This window comes from Lucilia cuprina, chromosome 6, assembly GCF_022045245.1.
Source record: "Lucilia cuprina isolate Lc7/37 chromosome 6, ASM2204524v1, whole genome shotgun sequence".
In the NCBI taxonomy this organism is placed as follows: domain Eukaryota; kingdom Metazoa; phylum Arthropoda; class Insecta; order Diptera; family Calliphoridae; genus Lucilia; species Lucilia cuprina.
The window spans coordinates 20,994,602-21,001,641 of NC_060954.1; the positions used below are offsets into that span (position 1 = coordinate 20,994,602).

General features: G+C 33.2%; 1 protein-coding gene across 1 annotated transcript in view; it reads left to right on the forward strand.

The window, feature by feature from the left end:
• Window positions 1-6,484: 6,484 nt before the first annotated feature.
• Window positions 6,485-7,040, forward strand: part of LOC111677298 (phosphatidylinositol phosphatase PTPRQ) — a 25,373-nt gene continuing 24,817 nt past the window's right edge. Inside the window, exon 1 of the mRNA XM_023438384.2 lies at window positions 6,485-6,610. The gene's annotated coding sequence lies outside the window, so the exon portion shown is untranslated. The remainder of the gene's footprint in view (window positions 6,611-7,040) is intronic.

Sequence of the window (7,040 nt, forward strand, 5' to 3'; positions counted from 1 at the left end):
AGGTCAAATATGGGCCGATCCTCGGTAAATTTGGGAAAAGGATATATTTCTAAATAACAGTTAGTTTTGTTGAGTTTCATTGCGATACAATGGTTACAAGTCAATTTTAGACGTTTAAGTCATTTTTTGAAGGGGGGTTTGTATGGGGGCTAGGGTCAAATATAGGCCGATCCTTACGAAAATCTGCAGTATCATTTATACTTATATAAAACTTATTTGTGCCAATTTTTAGAGAGATAGCAGAATATTTGACGTAATTATAGCATAAAAAGTTCAAATCGGGAGGTACGGTTGTATGGGGGCTAGGTGAAATAATGGACCGATTTCAACAATTTTCAATAGGCTTCGTCCTTGTGCCAAAAAACATGCTTGGTCCAAATTTCATCAAATTATCTTGAAAATTGCGGCCTGTACCTTGCGCACAAGGTTTACATGGATAGCCAGCCGGATAGACGGACGGACGGACATGTCTTAATCGACTCAAAAAATGATTCTGAACTTTAAGGTGGGTATTGGACCAATATTTTTGTATGTTACAAACATCAGCACAAACGTATAATACCCTCCCCACTATAGTGGTGTAGGGTATAATAAAATACACAAGGCATCTAAACCAACAGGCATCTAAACAACATAACGAAATACACAGAAAAACAAAATAAACAACGCAATAAAACCAACCTATATCCAAATATACGAACAGAATTCACAAAAACAAAATACACAATGACGCCAACAGCATCCAAACATACAAAACGAAATACACAGCTGAAAAACCAAATACATATACACACACGTGTACATATTTTTCTAATATACAGTGTTGTTGTTGCTAATTTAACAAAGCATAGATAAATATGACATTTTTTGATGAAATTTTCAGAGGTTGTCTCGTATTTTTGCTCATATCTCCGTTATATACCGACCGATTTTGCTGATTTTAAATAGCGATCTTCTCGAAAGCATGTCTAACAGAATTATTGAAGATTCGGATCTCGCCAATATCTGGGGTCCTCTAAAAACTGATTTCAACAGACGGACATGGCTTAATCGACTCCGCTATCTATAAGGATCCAGAATATATACACTTTATAGGGTCGGAAAATTATATTATAGAAATTATAAACAGAATGACAAACTTATATATACACTTCTCACGAAGCACAGTGGTATAGGAAAAAAAAGAGGGAAATAATTCGGTAACTTCTAAACGGCTAATCCGATTTTAATGAAATTTGGTACGCACAAAGAGGAGGTGTTTTCGAATTTAGGTTTTGAATTTGGACCTTATAGGCCAACCAGGGGCCCGGCGGGGGTCCTCAAAGAATGGCGAAAATCGGGAATATTTGGACCCGCTATTATCAAAAAACTAAAGTAAGGACGGTAAAAATTTAAAAATTTTAATTTTCAAATGCGAATATCTCCAAGATTATAAGAGATAATTTACTGCTAGGACAAAAATGGCAAAAAATCGCCTTTTTTATATTTTAAATTAAAATGCCTATAACTTTGGACTCAGTCAAGATTTTTACATTATTCTTTCACTGCTTGATATATAAACTTGTTGTTAAGCGAATAAAAGAATGGCGAAAATCGGGAATATTTGGACCCGCTATTATAAAAAAACTAAAGTAAGGACGGTAAAAATTTAAAAATTTTAATTTTCAAATGCGAATATCTCCTAGATTATAAGAGATAATTTACTGTTACGACGATATTTTTTATAGTGCTCGATGAGGTACTCAAATGAAGAAATAGGATCGTTTTAAAAATTTAACATAGCCGAGGTGTCCTAATTTGAGGACCCCCGCCGGGCCCCTGGTTGGCCTATAAGGTCCAAATTCAAAACCTAAACTTTGCAACACCTCCTCTTTGTGCATACCAAATCGGATTAACCGTTTAGAAGTTACCGAATTATTTCCCTCTTTTTTTGTCCTATACCACTGTGTGACGTATCGAAGATAAAAAATCCGATCCAAAACTCATGTCCAACCGGAATCCATGATCGATGGCACTTGCAGGAGACTTGAGGATATGGAGGAGACAATGCAAATCCTAATGGACTCTCATTTCCCACCCGATAGCATGGTTAAAAGCAGTATACCATACAAAGATCTTAAATATTAGCAGCATGCTTATTTAAAGGGACGATCGGTGGAAACCGGTTTAAACGAAGTCGTCCACTCTACATAGGTGAATCCTTGGATAGCAAACTGTATACACTGGCGGTATGCATTGACATCGAAGGTGCTTTCAATAACGTGCACACTGATATCCTTATCCAATACCTAGACAAGGGTGCTCCGTAACTGGATCAACTACATGCTAAGGAACAGATGGATAAGCTGCGAGATGTACGATATAACTATCAGGAAAAAGGTATTTTGCGGTATACCACAGGGTGGCATTTTGTCACCTTTTTCTCTGTGTTACCACGATTAATAGCCTCCTAAGGACCCTAACAGAGAAAGGTCTTTGACCTGTCTGCCATGCAGACGATGTCGTTATACTTTTAAAGAGAAATGATCCAAATTACTTGTGTAGAAGAGCTGAGAAGGCTCTGAATACGGCCAACCGAGAGGCGTCAATGTTAACCCGGCGAATACGGAAATCTGTCTTTTCACAAGAAAGACAAAAAATTTCTACATATACTGAACCTTACTTCCTGGGCAAGAAGATACCGGTGACAGACAGAAACAAAAAATATACCACCATTTTCCTAATCATAACACAAGCTTCCAGACAGAAGTATGAGCAATAACGGAATCTGTAAATTGGGTTAGTATAAATATGGCGTCCACAGGTCTTAATATATTTACCGACAGCCAGAAGGCAATTTGGGCGACATCAGGTGATGTAATTAAATCTAAGACCGTATTGGATTGTAAAAAAGCTTTAACTGAATACTCTCCCAGAGGTAAGGTTAACATCATATGGGTACCAGGCCACTCGGGAGTAGTCGGCAACGAAAGGGCAATTGTAATAGCTTTAAAGGAAAGGGAGCTCGATGTAGTTAACCTGACAAACACAAAACCATTTGATGCAACAAAATCTGAATTAAAAATATGGATGAGAGAATCCCATAAGGCCTCTTGGAATATTGAAACGGTGGGTAGAACCACAAAGATTCTATGGGGTGACCCTGATGAGACCAAGACGAGAAATCTCCTCAAAATGAGCAAGTCTGAGGTTAGTATGATGGTACGTATTCTGTGTGGACACACCGAATTACGTGCACATCTATACAAAATTTAATGTGCGGATTCAGTCAAGGACAGTGAAACTCTGGAGCACTTTCTTTGCCACTGTCAGGCATTCATCGAAGTTAGATCCAAGTATCTTGGAAGTGATGTTATTCCGGAAATAACATTCAATTGGAAGATTCTTAGGAATTACGTCCAGGAAACTGAGTTTCTAAACATTGAAAAATAATACATTCAGTGAACAAGTTTTTTTCATGAATTGGAGCGCACAACAGGCCCGATAGTGGCCTAGGTGTATTTCTTCGGATTTGACTTAGTATACATCCTCCTATCAACCTAACCTATTTTAAAAATAAAATTCTTATATTCTTCAATAGTTTAATGAATACAATTTTCATGAATTTTGTCTAATATTGGTTAATAAACCTAAAATAAGTTTTTATGAATATATCCGTTAAACTTTGTCACATGTATCTTATGTCATAAGAACTTATGTTTTCTCCTCTCAACAGAATTATCCATATCGGCGCAATGATGCTGAAGGAAGGTTGTGGCGACAAATACCTTGCATTCTCCGACACTACCACCATCTTCGACCTAATGAGAGTGATTGGTTGGTGTTAACTGTCACCACTAAGGACCCTTACCGAGAAAGGACTTACCGCTGCTATCCAGACAATGTCGTAATACTTTTAAAGGAATACGTATGCTAAATTTAATAGAACAAAGCCAAAGGAAAATGTAAAAATCGTTCTAAATACTAAATCCTTTTTATGTTTATATCTATTTTAATAATATAACATAGAAATGTGTTTCGAATCCATCAAAGTTCTGACCCATTAAACAAATCATTGTAATTTTTGTGTTTTGTATAATATTATCAAATAAGTATGTAGACATGGAAAAAGGGTAAATTACGATAAATGAAAAAATAGGGTAAAAATTGGTAAATACCAATTTTGTGAAATGTGGGTATAAAGTAAAATTTAGTTTTGCAAATCAATATTGCATTAAACATTAGATACTTTTTGAACAATTTACTGCCAACATCTGACAACCGTGCATCACAGCTTTGAGAACCCCTACTCCAGCTATTAGTATATTTTAAATATTATTTATTTATACCTTACAACACTTTAGTGGGGAGGATATATTGGGTTTACGCTGATGTTTGTAACGCACAATAATATTGGTCCTATACCCACCTTAAAGTATACCAATCTGATACTCAGATAATTCAATGAAATATAGTACATGATCTTCTTTTGTCCCAGTGACGAAGCCTATTAAAAACGGTTAAGATCGGTTCATTATTTCACCTAGCCCCCATTCAACTGAACTACCAAATAGTGCTTGTAAACTTTGTAATCAAACTACAGATCGCAATTTTGGAGATATTTCAATAAAAATATGACACATGATCTTCTATGGTACCATAGACGAAGCCTATTGAAAATGGTTAACATCGGTTCATTATTTCACCTAGTCGCCATACTAACCTTGATTAGCCTCATGAACTTTATCCTCATTTAACCCTAGCCCCTAAAGGTCCACTTACTATCTGATGTATTTCCGCCAACTTTTTCCATTTACTCAAAAAAATTCCAACGCAAGGATATGAATGACCAGGCCTGCCAGATTTGCTGATTTATCGTCATTTTGCCGATATTTTATTTTATTTCAAAATTGTAAAGTGCCGATTTCGCGATTTTTGCTTCAATAATGACAAATTTTTAATAATGATTTTTTATCCAATCAAAAAAATAACGAATTTATTATAACTTTTCAAAAGTAAACATGACATGGAGCTTTTAAAACAAAAAGAAAATTTACTTTACAGTAAACACAATTTTCTCCATTATAAATGTCCATTGGATCGATTATGAAAAGGAAACGCAATTAATATATGAAAATCGTGAATAAGTTTCCAAAAGTCTGATCTAAGAGTGCTAAAATTTTAATTTTTTTTAAAAATTTAATTGGTTTTAAAATAAATTTACACATTTTGTGGAAAAGTAAAAAATCTACAGATAATTTTCCAACAAAATTTACTCAACAAAATGTTTACCTATCCGGTTTTGTTTTTTTTTTTTTTTTTTTTTTCAAAAAAACTTTTTATGTCGACTAAAATTAAAACCATTTACTAATTCAATTTTAGACACATGCTCTAGACAATTGGTTACAAATCCTATTTAAAAATTAATGAATATTGTTGGTAACGATAAAGTGATGTATGAAATAACTAAATCACTTATATCCAAAATTTTTAATTTTTTTACAGAATATTTTACAAATAATTATAAATTTTTCTGCAAAAGTAATACAAATTCTAAAAGATTTTTTTTGTAAATCAATGTTCCGGTATACCCTTACAAAGAGTTTTGTTATCAGACATATCCTGAATAAAAATACCCTGATTCTTGTGTGAAAAAAATATAATGTGATGTTCGAATTAATTTGTGATAATTTGTTTTTTTTCATTGCTGATTTTTAAAATGTAAGTGGCGATAAATGCCGTTTTTTTTGCGAAAAAGATTCCTATATTTCTACAAATTTATCTGGCAGCCCTGCGCATGGCAGATCAGTTTAGATGCTGCAGCCAATGTGAAACAGTTTTCTTAGGCCTGGTTCAAACTGGGAAACTTTTGTAGAGAAACTTTAGATTTTTGTGTGTTAGAGAAAGAGAAAGAAATATCAACCATCTCTTTCTCTCACACACAAAATCAAAAGTTTCCCAGTGTGAACCAGGTCTTAAACTCCTGTTATTAAAAGAGCCTGATTTGTTAGCTCCAACACGTTCTGTACTGTTTGGTTTTCGTCTAATAAGACGTCATAATGTATGTTGCTGAATCTATTGCAAAAATATAAATGCAACAGAATTCAAGAAATAATTTCCAAGAGCAGTAAATACTTATCGGCATGTCGTTGATAATTCCTGAGAATTTTTTATTGTAGAAATCCTAGCATAAGCAGCATATTCGAATAATAAATTTTAAAAAAATCAAAATTAGGATATAATTTGATTAAATTTGTTCGGGTTGTTTCAATAGCTATTATTAAATAGCTATTATTTTTTTGACAGTGTATTATTATATCTCATGCTGCAAATAAAATAAATTGAATTTCTTATCGTAATTGTTGGTGGCTTCATTCAATAAGAACAATATGAATACATGCGTTGCCTTTAATATTTAATATTTATAACTAGCTCTGCTTATAATCAGTGAAATGAGAGTAACTAACTGTATGTTGTTTTATTTATTTCCGAAACCCCGTTTAGTTTGCGAACATTTCTCGACGGATACAGTCGATATTTTTTTGAAATAGTGAAGAAAGCGAATTGAAAAAAAGAAAGAATTCAAAGATCGTCTGCGACTAAATATAATACTTCATTCAATGAGTGAAATGTAAGTGCGGGCGGACGAAAAAGTGATAAAACTATAAACAACAAAATAAATGTTAATGAATGCAATCTAATTTTTTTTTAAAACAAAGAATAAGCTATCTTATGAAAAAAAAATGTTGTTTTGTATTTATGATATAGAAAATTTTTGTGGTAACAACGTGTGATAATAAAAACGAAACTGCTTTATCGGCTGATAATCAAACATATTTTTGCATATCCGTTTATTATATACATATGTGTGTGTTGAAATATGAATCATTTGTTAAAATGAAAACTGAGATATTATTTGAGAGAATAAAATTTGAAATACTTTCGTATTCCAGTGATCTGTTAAAAATTACACATTGACAAATGTCAAGATCAGTTGTGTTTGTTGATTGATAAAATACATATAGAATGCATATACATATGTATGTATGTACATATATATA